Source organism: Pleurodeles waltl, chromosome 2_1, assembly GCF_031143425.1.
Source record: "Pleurodeles waltl isolate 20211129_DDA chromosome 2_1, aPleWal1.hap1.20221129, whole genome shotgun sequence".
In the NCBI taxonomy this organism is placed as follows: Eukaryota; Metazoa; Chordata; class Amphibia; order Caudata; family Salamandridae; genus Pleurodeles; species Pleurodeles waltl.
Window position 1 is genome coordinate 372,686,974 of NC_090438.1, and position 26,058 is coordinate 372,713,031.

The 26,058-nt window shown below is 45.7% G+C and overlaps 1 protein-coding gene and 1 pseudogene across 2 annotated transcripts in view; one reads left to right on the forward strand and one right to left on the reverse strand.

The window, feature by feature from the left end:
• CHM (CHM Rab escort protein) overlaps positions 1 to 26,058 on the reverse strand; it is an 810,608-nt gene that overhangs the window by 586,311 nt on the left and 198,239 nt on the right. The window lies entirely within an intron of this gene.
• LOC138270251 (5S ribosomal RNA) lies at positions 15,670 to 15,778 on the forward strand (annotated as a pseudogene).

A 26,058-nucleotide genomic window follows, 5' to 3' on the forward strand; every position in this document is an offset into this window, starting at 1 on the left:
TCAAAGATAAAAATAGAATAAATTTTTATAAATTGGTGTAGGATTTTTATTGTGTTTTATGTTTTACTTATTTACTGTTTTGTGATTTTAAAATGATTTACACATTTGTCTCCTAAGTTAAGCCTTGTTGCTCGTGGCCAAGCTACCAAGGGTTGAGCTGGGTTTAATTTATTGAGACTTAACTGGACCTAAGTGGAGGTTAGTGGCCGGTTGCTTAGTGTAGGTACTTACCTGCCCTTACCAATAACCCATTTTCCAACAGTTATTATAAATATGCTTCCTCTAGATCAATTTCTTGTACTTTGTGCTGACGAGATGCAACCCCACTATTCCCATGCTCACTGACAAGATGTGATACACTATTCCCATGTTCAGAATTACTAAGCTGGACAAGACTTATAATTGAATAGTCTGGTCTTCCAAGCAACCTCATTAAAACTTCTGCCAACGGTCGAATTCAAACCACTGGGTTTTAGAAAGCCTGCGAGAGATCACTCAAACTATTATTTTGGAGCTCCAAATTACCCTTTTTCAGGCAGGTGTGCACTAGCAAATGCTATACATTTTATTAAATACATGGAGTTGGCTTTGATTACACCTAGGAGTAACACTTTTTCACCTCATGTTATTGGATGCTTGGTGTACCATTCCACTTCCCATGAGCACTGCAATGTATGAGGGACTATTTTACATATGAAAAATACATTCAGTCACTACTCATGTAATCCTTTATTGCATATCTACATTGTATACATAAAGCAATTATTTTTATATTTGTTTACTACAGTACACTTTTTTGATAACCAAATGTTATTGATTTTATTATAAAGAACAACACAAAAGAGAAGTATGCATCAAGCACACAATGCAACAATATCAGGAAATGTCAGCAGACCAGTTAGAAACAGGGCCACATCACAGCATTTAAGGCACAAGTATATTACAATAAGACCACCAACTCCCCCAAATCTTCCTATGCTTGTGCTGGTAGCCCTGTGCACTGTAAATTGTATCCTCCACTTAGGTGTACAAGTCCATTGCTGCCCTTCATTTGGTCTGAGAAGGGGCCTTGGCGGATTTCCAATGTCTTGCTTGACCATGGTGACGCTAATGCCCACAAATGTACGTTCCCCTCTTGAGCCACCCCCATCGTCTAGGATACCCACCAAAGTGATGCGAGGACGTTTATCAATCAGGTGATCTATTATCCAGGAGAGTATAGAGAAAATATTGGCCCATGAACATGTGGAAGATGCCACAGTCGTAGTTAGTGCATCTAGAGCAGACAGATTCAAAAAGAATACTTATTCTCCTGAGACATCAGAGAGTGAGGTAAGATAAGTGGAAATATTTCAGCACGATGAGGTGTAAGCGGGAGAGGATGACTAACTCACTTAAGGCTGCCCTCGCATCTCGCCAGTCACTCCCATCTAGGGGGCCCTACCCAGCCCTCCCATTGCTCCCTTTAATGCTGCAAGTTGATCTGGAGCATTGCCCAAGGGGTCAAGAATCATTTTGAGTTCTAGGGGACTGTATTCCAGTAGGTTGGTCAGAGTAGCAAGTTAAATCGTCAGGCCATGGAGTAATTTTAAATATTTGTGAAGTGCAGGATGGACCGTTAGTAGCTCCAGGAAGGACTTCATCAGTGAACCATTCCATATGTCATCCAGCTTGTTGATGCGAGTAAGATTCCAATGATCAAAGTCTTCCAATCGGGCTGGTTGTAAAAGCCAGGTGCCGTGCCATCAGGGGTTCTCCTGTGTGGGTTTGCAATCTAACCAGTTCCATCTGAGAGCCGCTTTCCAGCACAGGAGACTATGTAAACAATTATGGGGCAACCCTGTATCACAAGGACCAGGATAAAATGATTTAGAAAATAACTAAGGAATTGAAGGATAAATGTATTTATACAAGTATTCTACTCTACTGTTTGGGTGGGTGAATTTGTGCCATGGGAGTCAAGGCTGACACTTGCCCTGCAAGGACCCTTTGTTTGTTTCCAGCACAGGAGAGGCTACAGTGTTACCTCAGGGAGTGAGCTAAGGAGTGGTTCCCAAACAAGAGTCCTTTGATGTTTTGCGGACAAGCAAGGATACTTCAAGCCAAAAAGCAGGGACTTTGTGGCATCAGAACAGCCAGCCGTTGATTACTTGGATTTGGGAAGCCCAATAGTAAAGGCGCGGACAGCCATGCCCATCCCTCTTGCATAGGTGGACTGTATGTATTTTTGAAAAACGAGCCCGGGAGCTTTGTTTCCCCCAGGGGAAGGCTTGTAGCTTCGCTAAAAGATGCTGAAACCAAGTGTGTGGGTGTGAGAAATTGACCACTGATCCCCCTGGGAGCCTGACTGATGTCACCGCTGCCCGCTGGTGCTGGGGCCTAAGTCTAGTGGCCAAAAGGCGGCTGCTTCTATTGCCACCCACATAGTAGGATTGCCGCAGTCGGAGAGCTGCATATTCCGCCCTGTCCATTTCGAGCCCCGCCAGCTGTAGTCGAGGTGCACTGAGTTGTCTCCAGACCCTTGGAATCCCCGTCCTCTTATGTATCTTTCCAAGTTCTGTCACCTGCTGCTGTAAGTGTGCTCTTTTCTCATGTCTGAGTTTGTTATCTGCTCCAGAGATCCCTATAAACTCCCCTCTGACCACCGCTTTCAGTGCATCCCACAGAAGGGGTAGCGGGGTGTCAGCCGTATCATTAAATTCCAAGTAAGTGGAAATAGCTTTGGAAATCTGAGCAACCACCTCTGGCCTCATCAGGAGTGTGGACCTCAGGCGCCAAGGGTGGGGGCCCGCTTGTCCGAGGGGGGTTTTAAGTGTGAGGGTCACCGCTGCATGATCCGATAGTGCACAGGGTTCTATTTCTATGTCCTCAGTCCTCTGTTCGATTTGCCCAAGAAAAAGTCTACACGTGCGTAGGTCTTGTGAGCATGTGAGTAAAAAGGTGTAGTCTCTAGCGTTAGGGTATCTTCTCCTCCAAAGATCTCAAAGCCCCCACCCCTCTAAACTCTCCAGGCCCCTCGCATGCATGGCCCCTGTCCCTCCGTATCGTGAAGCCGATCTGTCCCAATCCCTATGTAAAACTATGTTGAAGTCACCCCAAATAAGCACCTGTCTATCCTGGGTAGTCATTACCTCTGCGGGGGCCCCGAGAATTAACTTTACCTGACCTTCGTTGGGAGCATAGATAGACGGTACCACCATCTGGGTCTCCCCAATGTGGATTCTGTAAGCCAGGAGACGTCCCCGTAACTCATCAATCCTGTCTCACACCTTCCCCCTGAAAGAAGGGAACACCAGAAGCGTGACCCCGCCACTTTTCTCCCACTGGAGAAGTGTTGTATGGGAAAGGCTCTAGACCGCATTCTATGCTGGTCGAAAGAGACTAAGCGAGTCTCCTGAAGGAGACATATGTCTGCTACCGAGTGCTCGAGGTAGGAGATGATCGCTCTGTCCTTGATTGGATTATTCAAGCCCTTAACATTAAGTGTGACAAATTTTACTGACATGGGGATGGTGTGAGTGGAGCAATGTCAGTCTGTGTATCCCCTGAGTGAGTCCCATTGTGCCCAGCCTGACACTGGGGGGTCGTAGTCTGAGTGTAAGTCCCATTTGCATGGCTACTGCCACTGATCATAAGCGTCGCACTCCCATCCCCCCCCCCCAAAAAAACAGAACATATTGGAACAACATGGTCAAACAGCCCCAGAAAGGGAAACCGGGTGAACTGGCATAGTCCGGAAGTTGAGCCTCAGTCCAAGGGGGCTGCACCCTAGCCAGTCTGTTGTACATTGGGCAACCCCCCCCAACCCCCTACCCCGCCTGATACTGTTACCCTGGCTGGTAGGCCCACGGTCTTCGCCCCTTGTCCTTAGCGGCCATTTTCCTGTCCCCGCTGAGGGACTCCAGGACCGCTCTCCTTTCGGACACCATTGTTTCGCGATATGACACAGTGTGCCAAGGTGCACGCCTCTTACTCCTGCGATCCGTTGTGGGCGAGCCGTGGCTGCCACCCGGGGGTCATCCATCTGAAGGACTTTGTAGGCCTCCTTCAGTGAACGCAATTGGTGCAGTTTACCCTCCCATCTAAATATTAGCCAGAAGGGGTGCCCCCAAGAGTAGGGAACTTTATTGTCTTATAGATGGGAGGTTATCGGTTGGAAGCCTCTCTGCTCCTGAAGGGTAATGGCGGCTAAGTCATGGTATAGGAGCAGAGTGTGGCCACGGAATTTCAGAGGATGTTGCTACCTTGCTGCTCGGAGCATGCGTTCCTTCAGAGGGAAGTCGTGGATACAGGCCAGAATATCGGCCGGCGAAGCATAAGGCGGCCTCCGTGGGCCCACCCTGTGGACCCTATTGATGCGCACATCCCTCTCAATAGGCTCCCCCAGGATTTGATGGAATAGGGCCTGCACGAATTATAGTATGTCCTCCTCTTCGGCCCCCGTTGGTGCCCTTCAGATGTGGATGTTATTCCTCCTTGACCAGTTTTCCAGGTCTTCTGCGCGCGCCTGGAGCTCTATTTGTTGGTCCTGAAGTCGAAGAATATCCTGTTGTAGCTGCTTGACCTCCTCCCCTCTGGGGGTTTCATGCTCCTCCAGAGACGCCACTCTTTCGCCTACCTCCTCCAGCTCCCGTCGCACTACCCTGCGAAAGGTCCCTCTTCACAGCCTGTATGTCGTCCTGAAGCGATGCAAAGAGGCCTTCTAAAAAACACCTAGTAACAGGTGCCCCTTCGTCCTCCCCTGCCTCCTCCTCTCTGTGCTTCCCCCTGCGTTTTGCCAGCCGGCGGTTTGGTTAGCATGTCCTTGACGGATCTGTCCTTTTTTCCCTCGCACTGCCGTCATTGTCCTGCGACCCTTTGACGCAGCCCGTCAGGCGCTGCGCCGTTTTCCTCCTGGCAAGGGGTGAGCCGATTCCACCAAGACTTTCCTTCCCAGCTCCGCAGACCGTGATCTGACTTTGTTCGGCACCCGGACCAAACTGGCAGCGCCCCGCCAGATCCGCTTGATCTGGGTGGCTCTCCAAGTGGGCTCCCGGCCTCCGAGTCCATCCAATGCTCTTCCGGCCCCTCGTTCTGGGGCCCAGCTCCCAGTCCAGCCGTCAGGCCCCTCTTCCCCCACCGCCCAGGGGAGACAACAGCAGGGACAACGGCCTCCCCGCAGGCATACCGCCCCCAGCCGGTCTCTCTCAGGGCCCCCAAGTTTTCAGGCATCTCCGTCACCCTGCAGGGGCCCCTCTTCCAGTGCTGCACCCTGGGCTCTCTCCCGGCGCCTCCTCCTGTCCACCCTGCGGGCGGTTCTTGCCATCTTACAGGCCTTCTCCTCCTCCAGGCCATGCCTCGGATCTACCGCCAATCCTGATGTTCCAGTTGGGCTTCCCAATGATGGCTCCAGGCCGGGCCGGCCTCTGCCCAATCGCGCTGATCACCGGGACCCCGGGCCTTGCCGTCCACTGCTCCTACCACCTAGGACCTCCGGCAGGCCCTGCTCCAGTCGTTGCTCGGGACCTGGTCCCGGCGCATGGGGGCGTCAGCTCCTCTTCTGTCCGCTCCTCATCTGGTGTCCCAGTCGCCCAGCTCGCCCACAAGGCCTTTCCGGCCGGCAACTGACCTCCGGAAGCCGGCCCGCCTCCAGGGGCCTTCTCGCACAGGCCGCTGGGTCCCGCCGCTCCGCTATCGGGCAAGGGTCTCTGCCATCTTGTGACGGCACGGGTCCGCTGCCCTCGCCCTACACGATCCAAGGGTCAGACGGGCCCTCCTCATGTGCCCCCGTGGCCGGCAGGGTGTGTCCGAGCTCCGGGGACACCGTGGCCACACTAATGGTGCCCTCCCCAGGGGCAGCAGGCGAGGGATACCCCGAGAGGTGGGATGGAGAGGCGCATTTGTGCGACCTATCCGTCCGCCATCTTGGCTCCGCCCTCTGAGGCTGTGTATCTAACTTACCCTGACTAGAATTATGGTCCCTATTTGGACAAGGTGAATACCTTTGCCAACCAGAGACCCAATTTCTAACACTTACCTTTGGTAATGCCTTATCTGTTAGAGACTATCTAACTGCAGATTACCTAGCTTAAAATCTTCCCAAGGCGGCAGATTGGATCCAAAATTTTTAGAGCAGTACCCCTGCATGCCTGTAAGTGCTACTCTTCAGCTCCACATAGTTGGCTGTGCTGGAAGTGGTGTGTGCAGCGATATATAGGCACTATCCCAGTGCGACGACGTCAGTTTCTTTTTACGATTTCCAAGCAAGGATTGCAGAGCCACAAGGAACACTGGCAACTCATGAGAATTTCTAAGGGTAATCCTCACAGTATAATCAGTTCGCAGAGTGAAAAAGAAATCTGCAGCTAGTTAGAGTCTCTACCAGAGAATACACTACAGAAGGTAAGTAACTTCTTCATCTGACAGAGACTTCTAGCAACAGAATGGACACCCAAGCAATACCCCCCTGGAGGTGTGCCTGCAAACAGATTAGACCACAAAGTCCTACAGTACCAAATGGGCAAAATACCCATCACCACAGACATGACTGTCCAGACAGTAGAGTTTGATGAACGTATGTAGCCACACACACAGATGTCCAGGAAAGGGAATCCATGAGCTAACACAATGGTCACATCCTTGACTTTGGTGGAGTGAGCATGCAAACCCTCAGAGCTTTGCTTTTTAGCCAGTGTGTAGCAGGGCACTATAGCATGAGATAATCTGTTTCTGCACTGCCTTACCTTTCTTAGTTCCAACATAACCTATAAAAAGTTGATCGTCCACCCAGAACTCTTTAGTTCGATCAAGGTAGAATGAGAACTCTCTCTTTGGGTTCAGGGGGGGTGAAGTCCCCCCTCTTTCCTTACAAGGATGAGGAGCAGCAAAGAAGGTAGGCAAAGTGATGGTCTGGCCTACATAAAAGGGTGGTACAAACTTTGGCAGGAAGGAGGCACGAGTCTTGAGAACCAGCTTATCTGGGAAAATCGTGGTATAAGTAGGGTGCACAGAGAGTGTCTGCATTTCACAGACCCTTCTGGCGGATGTATTGGTCACTAAGAAAGCTGTCTCAAGGGTTCACAAATGCAGTGAGCAGTTATGTAGCGGCTTGAAAGGTATGCAGATCAGGAAAGTGAGGACCAGATTTAAGTCCCATTGAGGCATGATAAATGGCCTGGGAGAAAACAGATGTTGGAGACCTCTGAGGAACCTAGTCACAACAGGTGACTTGAACAAAGAAGGTTGGTCCGGCAACCATAAAAAGCTGAAATGGCTGCTAAATAGCCCTTAACTATGCCCAGGCTAAGCCCTGCTGGGCCAAAGACAGAACAAATAGTACAATTTGGGGAATGGGTGCAGAGAGAGAGTTGATGTTCCTGGATGTACACCATACAACAAATTTGTCCCAGCTAAAGTGATTATTGTCTTCGTAGAGGGATGCCTGGTTGCCAGAATAACATCACAGATTCCAGGAGGAAGGTTGAAAGCTGTCAACTCTTGCCGCTCAATCTTCACACAAGAAGGCGGAGGGTGCACAGGCCCTGGTGCAAAACCCTCCCCTTTTGCTGCAACAGAAGATCCTTCCGAAGAGGCAGCCTGACTGGCGGACTGATGCTTATGCCCACCAGCTCAGCATACCCGACTGTCACCAGGTACATCAATGAATGCAAAAGCAGGGTCTGTGAATCACGAAAATGCTTTATTTTTGTAATCTTTTATGTCCACAATAGCATGATGTTTCCTATAACAGGCTGTAGTATTCATCCTTTCTTTAGGTCCTTTTGAGTTTCCATCCACCGGAACCCTCAGCAGAAAGGAAAGGCCGGATAAGACACTGTTTTATTTCTTTGAAGTATGTATCTTTGCCATTAGTTTTGGTGCGCTTAGTGCAGAAATTTTACGCCAGTGAGGAAGAGCTAAAAAACACAAACACAAGCGTGATTTTTAGATAAGGAATCTGATATTCAGCATTATTAGGAGGATTTTATCTTTGAGACTTGTTTAACAAGCCCATCCTATTCCCACCTCCCTCTTGGGTTTTGTCCTCCTGCTTCCCTCTGTTGTTTAGGAGCTTCCCACAGACCTGACAAAGGCACCCTCCCCCTGAAACGTGGTGAGAAATGTCACTCAGCCGGTTAAGGGAAGCCGGTTTGGGTGATTTTGCGTCCCCTCTTTTCCCTCCTGTAGGTGAGGTCTCTTAATGCCAACACTCTAGTTGTCGCCTTATTCTCTGCTCTTCATCCGTTCCAGGCCGCACATACCTCTGTACAGCTCCTGTTTGTCCTTTTCATCCCAATCCCAAGGCTCCACCTCCATCCTCACAGTTAGCCATGCAGCTGATGTGGTTTCCGTCTCTTTCTGGGTTGCATGGCTTCCTGTTTGTGGTCCCTCGAGGGATCGGCCCTGTTACGAGAGAAGGGCACAATCGGCTCCAGGGAGAGAAGGTATGCATTCTTTATTCCCAGGTTGATGACACATCCCCATCGCAGGATTTTCCTGATCGGGGAAAAGGGAAAAACGCAACAGAAAGTCAAGATGAGAGAGGTCTGTCCCGCGGTAATGGCAAAATCAACCTGGAAAGGTTGCAAGGTAAGGAACCGATGGAGAACCCTAGGATTACGTCCTTTATTCCAGGCTTAACCAGGTCAAAGGGGCATGATCAGTATACAAGAGGAAAGGTTTGCCATCAAGATAATAACAAAGCTTCTCCACCACTCACTTTACAGCCAAGCATTCCTTCTTTATTGTGGGATATACAGTTTCACTGGGGAACTGCTTACGACTGATGAACAAGACAGGCATTTCAATTCCATCATCGTTCCTTTGGGACAACACATGATGCCAACATCAGAAGCGTCTGTTTGAAGGATGAATGTGTTGTCAAAGTCTGGGGAGGTCAGTCTTGGGCTGGATGTTATTGCTTTTTTGAGGGTTTGAAAGGCTTCTAAGGCATCCAGAGATGCGTGTTGAATAGTCGAGTTGAGGTACCCTTTTTATTTTTTAGGAGATCAGTTAAAGGGGCAGCTATGGTGGAAAATAGTGGTATGAATCACCTATAATATCCAACTAATCCCAAAAGGACTCAGACTTCTTTCTTAGTCGTAGAAGAAGCAACTTCAGTAATAGCTTTGATCTTTTCAGATTGTGGTTCTATGACAACATTCCCTAGAATGCACCCCAGACATTAGACCTTGTTGTAGCAGGCTCTTGATTTTTTGTCGTTTATATGTAGGTTGCCTCAGGCAATTCAGCCAAGACACTTGCTAGATAGGTTAGGCATTCTTCCCAAGTGGGGCTGAATATGATAATATCGTCTAGGTAAGCAGACGAGGACTCTTGATGGTTATGCAGTACCATACTTATAAGTCAGTGGAAAGTGACAGGTGCGCCATGAGGCCCAAAAGGGAGAACCGTAAACTGACATAACCCAAGAGGTGTGACAAAAGCTGTCTTTCCTTAATCTTCTTTTTTTAGTGGTACCTGCCTACAGTCTTTTGTGAGGTCAACAGTAGTTAAGAATTTGCCATTTTCTAATTTTTCAAGAAATTCATTGACTCTAGGAAGAGGAAAAGCATCAAATGTTGAAATGGTATTGCCAGCAGGTAAGTTGATACAGATCCATATGCTCTCGTTGGGTTTTGGCACAAGGAATATAGGTGAGCACCAGTTGCTTTGGGAGGGTTGTATAACTTCCAATCTCAGCATTTGTTCTACCTCAGCCCTGATTGCTTTCCTTCCAGCTGCACAAATTTGGTAGGGTTTCAGTTTTACCACTTTTCCTTCTGTTGTGGGTATAGCATGTTCTATGAGGTTTGTTTTCCCAGGGTTATCTGAAAAGAGGTTTGAAAAGGGTTGTAGAACAGTCTCAAATTATTCTCTTTTTTTGGGGACAGTTCTTCATTTATAAAAAGATAATCTAGGGTAGATTTGGTGTGATCCTAGAGCTGGGTGGTACATATATATTAAGGAAGGGTTTCAAGCCATTTTTGGGGGATTAACATGGAAGGTTTGTTCTTTATAGGGTCCCATCTGTAACTTATATGTGACTTTCCTAATTTTATTCCACTTATTTTAAATAGACCCTTCCATTCCATTGTTTTTTTTAGTGGAAGAGGGCTACAATACAAGAACCCAATGCCTGGGATGACATATCCTTAGTACCTTTCCCTTATCATAGATTCATTTTTTGTTTTCTTTGGCTTTTCTCTGAATTTTCATAGGGTAATTCTCAGAGTTTCCCTGTGCAAGCTTTCAGCTGGTAAATATAATCCAAAATGGTACCTGCCCTTTGGTCTGCATCCTTCTCCCATGCCTTCCGTGTTATTTCCAGTAATGTGATGGGCTTTTGTTCATATAACAGCTCGAATGAAGAGCATCCCATACAGCTCTGTTCTCGGCTTCGCAATACAAAAAGAGATAAATGCAGCATCTAAACCCAGTTTTTCTCCTTCACTGGGTTTTCTTTAAAATTAGCTGTAGAGACCAGTCAACCATTCCACTAACCCATCGAATTTTGGACGGGAAACTTAAGTTTTAATATGTCGGATGTTTGTATATTTGGGTTATTCATTTTGACACAAAAGGGGTACCTTGATCTGTAAGGATCCCTTTTGGGAAGCTAACCCAGCAAAAACCTCTATAAGGTGTTGTGCAAGGGTTTTCGTGTCAGGACTACGTAGGGGAAATGCTTCCGGATACCGGAATACAAGGACTGGTATCGGAATATGAGGACTTTGGGAGAGGCCCAATAAGATCCATTCCTCTTGAATGGAGTGTCTATTATAAGCAAAGGTGGAAGCGGAGCACGAGGGGGTCGGTAGGGATTCTTCTTTTGGCAAATTCCACAATCCTGGCAATACTTCTTTATGTGGGCGTAAAGGCCAAGCCAATAAAAGTTTTGAAGAATTTCACATGATGTTGTTTCAGGCCCTGAGTGTCCTGCTAGGAGGTGACAGTGGGCATAAAACAGAATCTGATCCTGGAACTCTTTAGGGACCTATAATTGCGGTGAGCCTGTGGGTCCAGAAATTCTATAAAGGAGCCCATTTTTTTATCTGGAAGTGGGTATAGATGTGTGTGTCTCGTTTTGTTTAGCCTTATCCCAAATGGGCTGGAGAATAGTATCGTTCAGCTGAACAAATCAGAAGTCGCGGTCTGTCATTCTGGGTTCTGGGGTCAAGAAAGAATCTTGAGGGGTCGGTATAGTGTTTACTAGAGAGCATTTGGATCTGTTTACCTACTGGAGGATAGTGTCTCAGAATAAGTCCAGAAAGTGAGGATTATCGGTCCCTAGAATGACATCTTCAGGGTGGTCTTGAAAACCCCCTACATCAAATTCTACCTCTTTAGCAGCTGAAGTGGTGATTAGCAGTCTAGCTACTGGATATGTTTTTATGCCCCCATGTACACATCTAATGTTAACAAACCTTCCTGCTACTATCTGAGAGGGTAATACTAACTTCCCTTGTACTACTGACTGTTTACAACCAGAGTCCAACAGTGACTTTGTCGGTATCTGATTTATTTTTACACTTACAAAAAAGCAGGAACCCATCTCCTGACTAAAGTAAATGGGGAGTGGGACGTAGTTGATATCCATAGACTCTTCTGAGGTTTTCACCAAAAAGACAATAGCCATAAAAGGACAGATCCATGAATGAGGTCTGAACATCCTCTGAAAAGCCACTGGTTCTCAGCCAGGCATGACGCTTCAGGGCCACGGACGATGAAATCGCTCTGCTTAGTGAGTCGGTCACATCAAGTCCCAACTGAATGGTGAACTTTGCTGTATCTCTCTCACCACTAATAGCTTGGGAGAGTATGGTCAGGTTCCTCCTCTGAGACCACAGGCAGCACTTGTGTAGCCAAATCCCACACAGTGTGCTGGTACTGGCCCAAAAGACACACAGTGTTTACTGGCCACAGTACTAGGTGGGTGGATGGGAAAATCCTCTTTGCGAAGGTATCCAGCCTCTTAGATTCCTTATCAGATGGAGTAGTAGGGAACCCGCTGGAGTTGATCCAGGAAGTGGAGGCTTGCATCACCAAACTCTCTTGTGTGGGGTACTGGGTGAGGAAACTGGGGTCCTCAGGAGCAGAACATTGGTAGCAGGCAGTTGCCCTGAGCACAGACGCGCTTCATACACTCCACCTAGCCCTGAAATGCCCACCTTGGTTTCAATTCAGCCGTTGCACACTGTACCATATACTATGAGGGGCAGTGAAGTATTTTAGTCTATATATAAAGATATAGTGCTCTCTTTACATCTAATCTATGTCCATAGTTTTTGAGAAGGTTGAAGAAGACCAACAAAGGTACTACCGGATTCTTGTGGAACTTGCATTTCACTTCAAGCTTGAACCTTAGGCGAATATTATGTGAAATTCTGTATACGACTATCCAATAGGGGATGGCGTTTTTTAAATCACTCTTTCAGCAGAGGCAATTTCTACCAGAAAGGCAAGTTTTGAATGTTGGTTTCTTCATGTACCTAAAAAATAGACTAGATTACCCTCATAAGAGTGCAGAAGGTTAGATGATGCTAAATGTTATAGATATTGATGGAATGTCATGAGTAACATTAGAAACATAATTTCCGCTGTTTGAAGTATGCCAAATGCATAACTCTTTTTCCAGTCCCAAATATATGGAATCTACTCATGCATGTACTAGAATGTTCATGCACTCATGAGGCAGGTGTAGGTAACCCACTGCTCTGGTGCTAAACTGCTAAGATGAACAAGCTGGCGGTGTGATGAAGCATGTCACCTCTATAGCTGGACAATAACCTAGATGAGAGCCTTAAGAAGAACGGAAGGCTAATCTGACATTTGTCAGAGCTACTGGAAACGTATCGGACTCATTCAAGCTGCAGCAACATTTCTAGTTATAAGTTAAAGTAGAAAGGAATGGTCTTTGCCAAAATATCATACAGCTGCACTATAAAGCACAGTGGCTGTCCAAAATCCCATTCCAACAAAAGTATGGCATTGTCCAATGGTGCAAGGGTCCAGCATTTGCAGATGCCTATTTCCATAGGAGAAACTGTGGGAACAACCCACCCAAACTAGTGAAAACTGTCCAATACCTTTAGAGAATGGCACATAGCAGGGCATGCAGTGAGGTTTCATACTCACCAGGCGCCCCACTTGGAGACCTTCCTTCATTTATGGAGACTGCAAACACTACTAACATGTTTGGCACTAACAGGTCTTTCACAAATTTGTGATGCATTTGTAATCAGAGAGGAAGGGGAAATGTGGGAACCGCAACTTCGCATCAGCGGGTTCTGCAAGAGCATAAACATTTACTGCACATACTGGGTGCCATCTGTGGACCTACTCTGGCCAAGGATTCCATCTTCACTACTATTACATGCATTCACTAGTATTAAACATGTGCACTGTCCTCTCACATTCTGAATTTCATCATGGTGCTGGATGTGCGCATTGGTAGAGGTCCACTGATAGAACTTCCATTGTGCCCGCAGATGTCTTTTCACATCCGTTTCATCTCTTAGCATCCCACGGCTTCCTGCTCTGGCTATCGATGCCACAGGACTCTTGTGCAGTTGAGTACCAATGTGACTATGTCTAGTGCTTGCTAGTCACACTTTTCGACCAGAACCTTAGCCCTTAATGGTTCTTGTGGATGCTGCACCTTACTGCTCATCTTGGCCTTCACTCTTGCTGACCCGACATGGAGGGTCAGTACCAATCTATTCCCTTCTCATTTGGCTAGACCGATCTTGGTCTTTGGTGGTGCAGGGCCCAGCCGGCATGGGGCTGAATGTTATACTGTGATTTTGCCTTTTTTCTCTTTGTGGCTCCCTGACAAACTGAGAGGAATTTGGTTGGACTTTGATGGAGAGCCTATCACCTCTGATTTTCTGTCATGGAGGTGGGGTGCCACAGATGGGACATCGCAACATGGGACTAATTAGAAAGTCAGATCAAAGGTGATGATTGAGAGATGTTATTCCCACAGACGCATCTATGGAGGCTGGGCCCAATCGAGGGCTCGTTTATACTCATATTTGCTGCAATCTGTGATATATTTGTTCATGACTTTGGTTCATGAAGCTAGGGTGAGTTTGGGAGAAAAAGGAGGTCATGGCTTTGTTTCATGTAGCCAGGGTTTTTTTGGGGGAAAGGTGAGGTGTGCTGTTATACTTCCGCAGGCACAGGCAAGAAGGGGCTCTACTGAGAATGTCTACACTTTTCAAACAGGAATCCATAAACTCCCAGATTCTGAGCTCTTTCATTAAATATAGGGGGGGGCATAATTGCTCTTCAAAGAGAACACATCTCTATGACATTGTAACACTAGAGGAGGCAGAAACTGTTCTCCTACTTCTCTGTTAACACATCTATTTTACATTGGGGCAACTGGGGAAATTCAAATTGAATGTTTATGAGAGCCAAACTCTTTTATAAACCATTTAAAAGACCTGTGGATTGGCAGCCATGACATCAAATTCTTTAAATTTTGTGACCATGGAAATGCTGATGAATAAAGATGGGAGGCATTTCTTGGTAAAGGGGAAATTTGGGATACATACGTTAACAATTGTCACAGTACATGCTCCCAGTCCTGGTAAAGACCACTTCCTTGAAATGCCTGTACACAAAATTGACGGATTTGTAGCTGGCATCCAGGTGCTGGCTAGGGACTTAAACCATATGGTAGATTGGAAATTAGGTAGGTTTGCTGCCTAAAGAGGTCCTGCAAGTGTCAGAGAGGCATTGGTGGGGTTAGGTATCAAGAAAAGTTGCAGAACGAAGGGTCAGAGAATTCTCCTTCCACTTCTCAGTTCACCAAACCTATTCAGCGCAATAGCAGACAGGAGCTAGGGAACCTGATACAGGGACAATAATGGCCTTTCAAAATGCCCTGGTGTGTTTCATAAAAGAGGAGCTATCATTGACTACTATGGAAAAAGGAGGAGATGAAGGAGTTATGTGTTCCAAGAAGCAGCCAACAGGGCTGAAACCTCCGGGGGCATCCAGTAATACCTTGAACTTAAAGATCTACAAAAACTCCCAAGCACACTTTAAAAATTCTAAAGGCTGTAATAAGAGGAAACAAGCATTTGCAATGCAACAGGTCTCGCATTTCTCCGAGTTTGAGCTATTAGCAGTTGTAAACTCCCAACCAGACTTTTCTTGCCACATTAAACCTATTGGCAAAAGTGCAATTAACTATGTAACAGGGTCGATGTCATGCAAAGCGCTCGACTTCTGCCAAGTGAGATCGCGCTGCGAAAAAAGATAAAAATTAGTCCACAAACCGGACGGAAAACAGCGAGCATCGCATGTTTTCAGTACTTGGTCGCTGCGCTCGAGGAGGGCTAAGCACCGGAAAAGGCATGACGTATGCATGCCTTCCCCTAATGAAAGCAAGCAGATTTTGAAAGGCAAGCCCACAAACCAATAAAAGACATTGACGTGACATGGGCGGGGCTTCGAGCCCTTTTCTAATTACTAATGTGTCAGGCAAGCAAAACGCATGCGCAAGCGGCGCAGGCTCGACCCTAAAAATGGTGTTCCATGTGGGTTGGGGCATTGGGCCTCCGGCAGTGAGCGCATGTCTGACTTCCCAAGGGGAACATGCGCAGATGCGATTAAGAGCAGCAGGCTCCGGGCGGTGGGCTTGGTGAGCAGAAGAGAGCTGAAACTGCAGCTTTTCCTGCCTACGGTCACACCACCCTGAATGCGCCCGATCTCTGAAACTAAGCAGGGTCGGGCCTGGTTAGTATTTGGATGGGAGACCGCCTGGGGATACCAGGTGCTGTAGGCATTTTGCCTCTCGCAGACACTAGGTCTTAGCTCAATTACACAGCTTCCTCGCTAATTTCATTTTCCACTTTTTATTTCCTGCACTCTTTTTTTTCCTGTCTTAAAAAAAGAAATAAAAAAGAACAGCAATAACACTAAAATACACACTTTCCAAAGGAAAACTTACAATTATTCTGCACTTTACACTCGGCCCAAGCTGAAGAAAACATTTGCTCCACGACGGGCAAAGGGATCACTAGCTAAGGCTTTGCTTTCTTGCGGTAAGCATATGCGTGAGGTCTTAAGACCAGATCTCACTTCTTGTGATGTAATTTCCTGTCAGGTCATGGGTTGTGATGCCACTACCTGTGATTCCAGGTGCGATTTCACACGCCGTGGTGTCATGTGCCGTGATGTCACTTGCATAGTGTCTAACTTGGTCAGTCCCCCCACTTATTTTCTTTAAGACTTGTGCCATGAATAAGCCTTAGCCCCCAAGAAATAGTGCTTGAGCCCACTATTGGCAACCAAATGGAAAAAAAATCAGCACAGCGTGTCTGAAATGTGATAAAAGGACGATGATGTATTTGGTTGAAGAATGAAATGAGTTGCAGACACAAGTGTAACAGAGTTCAAAAGCAGAGCATTCCAAAAACAGGGAATAAAAAGGAGGAAAGGTGCGTACAATTTGAGTTGTTGTAAAAGCATTCCAAAGCATTTTCCGGCATTTCATGGCACCGTAACAGGTGTAATTAACTCAACGATCCATTTATCAACCACAGAAAGAATGGGTGAGCAGGGTATGTGCAGAATAAAACCTGTTCAACATAGGACAACATCCCAGCACCGAGCACATTACTCACTGTTGCGTCCTAAGCATTAAACTACAGACCTCTGTCTCTTTCAGTTTCACTTGTATTGTAAGAAGGGGCATTATTTTGCATGTTGTTTGAGAAAGGATTCCATGAAGAAAGATCAGATTTTTCCAACAACTCCTAAATACTTTCTGTGGGACCCTGGTTTGACAAAAGTAAAGAAAAGACTGGCCACCCTCTGCCTGTAAGGCATGGCGAATATGCTGCAGATGGCACTTACAGAGTGACAGAGCCTCTCCATTAAGTGAAAAAAGTGCAAGAAGAGGTAAGTCATTGGCTTGCCTTCCCGTTTATTTCTGGATTTGTTAAGGTAGTGTAGAAGAGATATTTCTCCCGGTCAGAGTGAATGGAGGGGGCACCACCCAGTGGGATAACGAAGAGAGAACTCCTGCATAGCAGCAACTAATCGTCCTTGGGAGGGGAGAATGAATGCTGCTGCGTTTTTGTTTTCAGTTGTGTGGCAAGAAAAGTCTGGTTAGGAGTTTACAAAGCTGGGGGTTGGGTGGGGGAATGCAATGCTCTTGTGTTTGCTCAAGTTAGAGCTCCTAGCATTGTAAATTATTAAGTGGACTTTTCTTGCCACACAGACTGAAAATAAAGAGAGCGAGGGTGAGCTGGCCATGGAAAAGCCCCCCTCTGCTGTTGGTTTATGTTTACAGAGGGAGCTGGTGGGGAGGAGGGACTGAACAAGCACCCACACTGTTGAGGTGAAACAGGCAAATGCCAAAAAAAAGTTCCTTACAGAAGAGATAAACAGGACATAGCGCAATTACACCGTACTTTGTGATGCTGCCAAAGTGAAAAAAGGTAAGAGAAAGAGCCAGAACTGACCACTAGCGAGCAAGGATTTTTGAAGGACACTGCAACTAACAAATCAAAACGCTGGAACTCACTCTATTGTATACTTTAGTATACAGCAGGCCGAACGCTAACGCTCAACCTAAAAAGGATGTGATGCAGCAACTGTTAAGAGGGAGAGGGCATTAGTACAAACTTGTTTGTAGGAGGAACTGGAGGCATTAGAGACCAACTTCATAAGCATTCTAGCTTTAGAGCAGAGCAGATCCAGATGTAACAAAAATGAAGGGCCACCTAGGATACTCCTTATCAAATCAATATATAGATATATGTATGTATGTATTGTTATTTATAGAGCACAAATCTAGTTTTGAAGCAATTGAGCACAGTACATCATGTGACGGGTCAGGAGGCCATCTACAAGATTGGGTACATCAAGTGGGGATTACACAATTACATTTTTCACACTCTTTTCGGCAAAGGGAGATTGAGTGATTTGCCCAGAATTACACAATGCAGAGTCCAGCGCTGAGACTGGGATTCAAACCTGGGCTGCAAGGTTCCAAAGGCACCAGCTCGAACCGCCAGGCTACATCATCTTCCCTAGATCAAAAAGGACACTGATGGCTCCTAAGAGTAAAGCTTGTGAATCAAGGAGTGAAGTGAAGCCTATAAAATGTTCACAGGTAGTCTGAATGCTAAACAAAAGCGTTGAATCGCTGCAGGGTTTGACAAATATTGCAACTGACATGGTATTTTACAGCAGAATGAGGGCAGACCTGTTTTGCTCATTTTATGAAACTCTGCATTCAAGGGATGAGAGACAAATGAAGTACAACAACCTTTCCTGAACAAATTACATTTCTTTTATGTGATACCTACCCAAGCTGAAGAGCTGGAAGCCTCAACAGAAAAGGTGGAAATCAAAAGTGAAATAAAGGTTTCAAAGTCAAATAAAGACCTAGGCTAAAACTGATTCAGTGGAGCACTTTACTAAATCTCTGCCTAAACACTGACCCCTATCCTGAAAATTTCCTTCAGGTCATTAATTGTCATACAGCGAATTACTCCCTCTATTAAAGAGGTTAACATAGTGGTCTTTCCTAAACACAGGAAGGACCTGTCAAAATGTTTGTCATACAGAACTACTCCATTGCTGAATACAGCACATAGTATCATGTTGCGTTGTGAGACGACAGGCATTTGATAATGATACTCAACTAGCTCATCTGAGATACTAGCTTAGACTGTGCAATCTAATGAATCCAATAGGAGCATCGCATTTGGAGGCATGGGATATACGATTTCATTGTCTACAGATGTTGTCAAGGATTCTACAGATGAACTAGCTTTGAATTTGCCACTCCTGCCATTACAGAAGGAAACAGGGGTGCATGTGGTTAGAAGATCCATGTGAAAAAGTCAGACCTACTGCCAACTAATCTCATACAGGTTCATGGTGCTGAGATTAAAAATCTTCTCCTGTTCAGGGTAAATGACAGTTCAGGTCTGGAGAATATAGTTAACTTCACCTAGAGACAGATCTTTACTATTTCAAGAGATAGGGATAAATGCTATTAGATGGAGGTCCATGTCATAACCTGACTCAGTCAGATTGTAGCCTCAAAATCACTATAATACCAAGATTTTTGTACGTTCCTGGCCCTCAAAATCCAGAAACATGGGGGGGAGATTGCAGACTTAAAAAAACCTCATAAGTTTTGTATGGAAGACGGACCCCCTAAAAGTCATTAAGAATCTACTAAAGGTAGCGAGGAACAGAAGAAGTTTGGGATTTCCTGATGTACTTGGTTTTTATAGGGTGGGTCATTGAGAATCGCTGGAGAAAGAATTGCTGGACAGTGCACCAGACCCGGGGTTCATAAAGATCAGGCCACTTCCAGTAAATGCTTGTGAAATTTGATATGGATGCCCAGGAGAGCCCATAAAAGTGTATACCAATGCCAGATGACCAACATGCTGCTAGTGATATGCGGTGTGATTGTACTCACTTTACAACCTTTTCTTCACAAGAGATTCTTATCTACTTCAACAAGGGGTTTACCCCGGCAAGGGAGGGATGTAGATTACGATATAATTCAGTATGCTCCATAGGATAAGATCAGGATATTTATAGACTGCAGGTGAAAGTTTACCCTGCCAGAAATGGAATAATTTAATACTGCGAGACATGCCATTGTGTCTTGCAGCTAGAGATTAAGATCACCAGGGTGAGACAGTAAATAGCTTTTGAGAACATATAGTGGAATAAAGGGGTGGGTCTTAACTTTATACAAATTGGTTAGGACCCAAGAAATTAAAGAAAAGAGGAAGTATGTGGATTTATGGAAATGTCATTTTGGGAGTAAAGCACTATTAGAGGTGCCAAAAACATTGTGGCAAGATATACACAATAATAGTGTGCTGGGGCAAACAGAGGCCCCTCACTTAATCATGGGTGGTATTTTCCCCTAATGTATGTTCAAAAGGATTTCAGGCAGTTGTTGGAGGGAATGTGGAAAGGAGGTTATGTTTGATGGACATGCCAGATACTAAAAACACACTAGAAAAATGAACTGGTGCCCATAAAAGGTATTGTGGGGTTTCTGCTTCCAGCAGATCTGGCTATTAACATATTAGAATTCAGAATTCAACGTGGAAACTAATAATCCATTGTTGCCGGTGTTCGGAATATTGTGGGTGAGGTCGTATGCCACTGGTGTCTTGGGGCCCAACCAACCAACACTCTGAAAACTGGGTCAGGTACAACCATTTTTGCACTTGACTCTCAGGGTAGCAAAGGCAACAAGTCACAGACTTCTCACAGAGGTAGTGAAGGGGGACAAGAGCTCAGAACTCAAATAACAGACAAAATAATGTAACATCAATCCCACTCCTCATCTTTTATGTAAAAAGAAAACTTTAATCACACAGCAAAACTAAATACTACACAAGTAAATGGAAACACCATATATGGTTCCACATTAAATTGTGTTAAATGGTCAGGTGCTACACCCCTTCTTACCGGTATCCTCCTGGCATCTCCTTTTCTCCCACTACAGTCACAGGCCCATATCTACAGCCCCCAACACCCTATAGGTTTTGGTAGAATTAGGTGCAGGTGCATATGGCTCAAATACCCTCATAGGTCAAATGTGCAACTCAGTTCAAGGACTCTTTACCCTTTCGGCAAGAAGTCTTATACTGCATGGCAGAATTGCCAGCACGTGCCTAACCTCCTGTCCACAGTGCAGGCTAAGTCCCACATTTTACCCCTGGTTACTGTAGCAGTACTGGCTGCGAGGCAGACTGCTTCCCTCATAGGGGTGCTCCTTTCATGCAGGGGCCATGCTGTCAGCCTCACTTGGGACACAATTTGCTGGGTGATCAATGTGGCAAATCTGCCCAGTGAAGCCTCAATTCTCACCCGGCCCCCTACTCAGACTTGTTAAACACACAATCCTACTATCATAAATTTGCTACGCACTGGCTGTGTGTATATGCACTCAAAAGGCACACAGGATGCTAGGTTCTGGGTTTCAAATCTCATCAGAACTTTACAAAAGAGGAGCAGCTAGACTATGTTTCCTTAACAGGGAAAAAGGTCTGCTCACACTAAAGATTCAAAGATCATGGTATGCTGCATCCACCACTTTATGTGATGAACCCAGGACACTTCCAGGTTGCAGAAGAAGTGCTCTACCTAGCATTACTAAGAACAGCCCTGCGCCTCAGTGCACACGCTCAATTAGCTTGACATCAAGGACAAAACAAAAGTCAGGAATAGTCAGGCTCTTAGGACAGGGGTACACTCTTGTTCAACATGAAGAGATGGGACTTTCCTGCCCTAAAAGGCACTGTGGATTGTAGTGTTAGTGGGCGGTGTTTCCAGACCATATCAGGTCAAACATGCACCTGCGTGTAAATTGTTGGAAAATGGGTTATTGGTAAAGGCAGGTAAGTACCTACACTTAGCAATAGGCCACTAGCCCCCACTTAGGTCCAGTTGGGTCTCAGTAAATTGAACCCAGCTCAACCCTTGGTAGCTTGGCAACAAGCGACAAGGCTTAACTTAGGAGACAGAGTGTAAAGCATTAAAGAATTAACGCTTTCTAGCGCATAGAAGCAACTAGCGCTCAAAGGGTTAAAAAGGTCACACTGGAAAGGAACAAAGTCCAGAGTTCAGACCACCCATGAGGTAACACTGTCACACTTACTTTCAGAAGTGATTGATTTAGGAAAGTGGTCCACAGCACCAGCCAAGGGTTCAGAGGCTCTGGTGTTCCTCTTGGGGTCTGGGACTACAACTCCCACAATGCACCTCTTCAACTCATGGAGTTGCTCCAAACGTCTCCAAATTTCTGGATCTTCTTCCAGAGGTCTTTTTTGTGTCTTTGAAGTGTCCACAACTTGATCCAAGGTTCCAGAAGGTCTGAGTTGCTCCTACAATTCCCAGAATGCACCTGGTCAGAATCCTCAAATGGCCACTGGACGCTGGTCAGCTGGGCTCTGCTTGCAGGACTTGATACAGGGGACTCTGGGCAGCTCCATTGTATCTGTAGCAAACAGGGAGTCCCTTCTTGAAGCAGTACAGACAGGTAAAGTCCTTTTAGTGATGAAGCCCAAGTGTGCAGCTGGTGCAGTCCTCCAGAGTGCAGTGCTCAGGTGCAGGTCAGGGGTCCAGCAGGACAGTCCTTCTTTTCCTGTAGTTCTTCCTTTTTGGCATCTGATAGGGATCTGAGGTGTGGGTGCAGGTCTGCCAGTTTTATACTTGCTCCTGGGTGAAAAACAGGGGGGCCCTGGTTCTCCAATCAGGGGCAGGATCCTTCCCCCTGTGATGACCACTTCCTGGGAAGTGTGGCAAAAATCAATCCCAGGGAGCAACATTCCTCAAAAATCCATCATGGCTGACAGTGATTTTTGGAGGTTACATCTGGCTGAGCCCACCCACTGGTGTGGCTAAAAATCCTAAACACACCCCTCTCCTGCCCCCTCCTAATCTAATCAAGGGGGCACCTAATTGTCTGGGTTTGCAGGATGTGAGGGTGTTGCTGGGTTGCTCCAAATGCCCTTCTCTGCCTTTGAAGACCAGTTTGGCAGCCCTCCCCCTTCCTGCTTCACCATCTGCTGAGGGGAGACCTCCTCCCCCAGGCACATCTCTTTGTGTGGAGCCAGGGCACTTCACACCTCATCAAGGCAGCCTGGCCAGGCTGCCAGAGGCTGGCCAATCAGAGCACAGCAGGAAAAACACTGCAGGGCGGAAGTTGGCAACTTTTCAGGTAAAGTTTAAAACTCTCTACCTGAACAAGTTATATTAAATCCAACAACTTGAAGTTGTGGGATTTATTATAACAATTAATTTGATACCAAACCTCTGGTATCTGTTACTTAAGGGGACCTTAAAAATTTAAATAAAGTCTCCCCATTCTAGCCTATAGAGGCCATTCACTACAATGAGGGAAAAACAAATTTGTCTGTTTTACCTCACCAGGGATTATAAATCTATTTTTATAAGGTCCCTGCTTATAGTTACATGGCACCCAGCCCTAGGGGCACATAGGGCACACCTTAGGGGTTACGTACATGTAAAAATAAGGTAGTTTAAGACTTTGGAACCACTTTTAATTCCAAAGTCAAATTTGCATGTTACTTTAATTTAAAAGCAGCCAGCAAGGCAGGCCTGCCTTTAAAATGACACTGGGCACCTCATCAGTGAACCTATGGGTGCACTACCTTTGCTGGGGTCCCTAAACCTACATGCCCTACCATATACTAGGGACTTATAGGTAGGCTGACTTAGCCAATTATAATTAGCCTAATTTGCATATTGATTTTACACAGAGCACTGGCCCTGGGGCTGGTTAGCAGTACCCAGGGCACCATCAGAGTCAGGAAAACACCAGCAAAAAGTGGGAAATGGGGGCAAACGTTAGGGGGCCTCTGATATCAGCCCTGTTCTCTCACATAAATCATATGTCGGTTCCAACAAAAACACATTGTAAAACCATAATCAGAAAAAAGACTACACAAGCATTTTCAAATCAAACATCTTACAACAACCACTACAAAAAAATCATACTGAGATAAAAATATTACACATTTTATCTCCAGTGTGAAGAACAAAAATAACAGTCATCCTTTAGCAATGCCTACTTAAGAATTGAATCTTGCTTCTCAAGGCTATGGACTGGCAAGAACATATTAGATCTGTGTTATACCAGGGGTAACACAACAACCCAGCGCCACAGTCATCTTCGAAGATGGCAGCTCTGAACTGAAGTACATTCATCAGGGCACACACATCCCTACCCTATCTTTTTTAAGTACTTGAAAGGAGAAGAAAAGTAGATGAAGAATGAAGTATCAAGTGGTGACAGAAAAAGAGATCCCTGAGTGATAGCTCTGCTGTCTTTACATGCTACCTGCAAGAGCAGTTTGACTTGAGAAATAGCTCTGCTCTCTGAACACTTTTCCTGCATATACTACGTGATTCAAAGCAAAAGCTCTGAAGTCTTTACATCTTCCCCGCAAGACAAGTATAAAGTGAGATCACTCTGCAGTCTTTAAACTTGACCTGCAAGACCTGTGTGTCCTGGGTGATGCTCTTGATGCCTTTATCTTCTACTAGCAAGACCTGTGTGATCGGAGCCACAGTTCTGCTTTTCTTACATGCTGCCTGAAAAAACCTATATGACCTGACCAATAGCTCTGCTGCCTTAACACCATACCTGCAACACCTGTGTGAGCTGAGACATAGTCCTTCTGTATTTATACTCTACCTGAAAGCTTTTTGTCCCCCGAGCATTAGCTCTTCTTTATTTACACCCAACCTGCAAGACCAGTGTGATCTTAGCAAAAACGGTGCTGTCATTACATTCTACCTGCAAGATTGGTGTGCCCTAAGCTATTTCTCTGCTGTCTTTACGTAATTAAAACTGTGTGGCCAGAACAATAGCTTTCCGGGCGGCACATTTTACCTGGAAGATGGGAAATCTGAGCAAAAGCACGTTTGTGTGTACATTTCACCTGCAAATCCAGTGCGATCGGAGCGGTAGATCTACTGTTTTTCACGCTCTACGTGCAAGACCATTGTGCCCTGAGCAATAGCACTGCTGTCTTCACACTGTATCTGCAAGACCTCAGTGACTCAAAGATAGCTCTAATGCTTTTACACTCTACCTATAAGAGAACTGTGATCACAGTGATGGCTCTGCTTCTTTTCTACTCTACCCAAAAGACCGGTGTGTCCTAAAAGGTAGCTCTGCTCTCATTATAGTCGATCTGCAAGAACAGTGTAACTTGAATGATAGCTCTACCGTCTCTACATTCTACCTCCAAGTCCAGTGTGACCAGGGAGATGGTTCTTCTCTCTGTACACTTTACCTGCAAGATCTGTGTTATCTAACCAAGATCTCAGAAGCCTGGACCCTTCATCTACTAGACTTATGTGACCCGAGCTATAGCTTCCCTGTCTTTACATCCTACCTGCAAGATCTCTGTGACATGAGCCATAGCGTTTGTGCCTTAACACCTTAAGTACAAGACCTTTGCGAGCAGGGCAAAGGTTTGCTCTCTTTACACTCTACCTGAAAGCCTTGTGTGATGTGAGGGATAGCTCTGATTTCTGTACCACCCTGTAGACCTATGCGACTAGAGCAATAGCTGTCTGTCTGACCACTTCACATGCAAATCCTGTGTCACTTGTGTAAGGTGAGCAATAGTTCTGTTGTCTTTACACTCTATCTGCAAGAGCTGTGTGACCAAAGTCTTAGTTTTGCTGTCTTTGCACTCTGTCAGAAAGACCTACGTGCCCTGAGTGATCACACTGCTTGCTTTACAACCTGCTTGGAAGACAGGTGTGACACAAGTGATAGCTGTGCTATCTTTACACTCTAGCTGCAATATATATGTAGCATGAATGACAGCTGTGCTGTCTACACCCTACAAAAGACCATATTAAATACAATAATCTGCCAACTACATGCATAACCACAATATGGTAAGCTAGTCATTAGATAATGTGTTTTGGCACTCCACAACAGAGTAAAAAGTTATTTAGAAATGCTACAAGAAGGTCATTACTACAGGTAAATAAAAAGCTCCTTTCGACAAGGGCAGACGTGAGCTCTGGTCTCCAGCAGACTAAATCAACACGATTTGCTCTCTGGATTGGACATTCAGAGAGGATGAATTTGAAATTGTGCAGAACAGAAAATCACACCTGTTTGGCTGCTACTGCTTTTGAATCAAAGTTCACTTGCAAGAGGTGAGAGCAGTAATATAAGTGGGGTAGGAGGGAGTAGGGAGAAACCAGGCAGAGGAGATTAGAACGAAAGTTAACTTGCTGTAACACATATAAAATCTTTAATTCACAAGGCTAACTAATCAGCTAAGAGTTAGGCTGAGACTGAACAAAAGGAAAAAACTAAATAACTGCCATGCTTCTGTCCCAGTCAAAACAATGGAAGAAAGGTAAGTTTCCTATCTATTTTGTACCCTGAAAAATCATTTACTAATAAAAATGAAAGTGGAAGTTGTTTGGGAACCTCCTCATGTAAACCAGAAATAGCAAGGATTTCTGGGATCTAAGAAAAAGTATTGCAACCTTGCATGGAGTGGAGAGGATTGA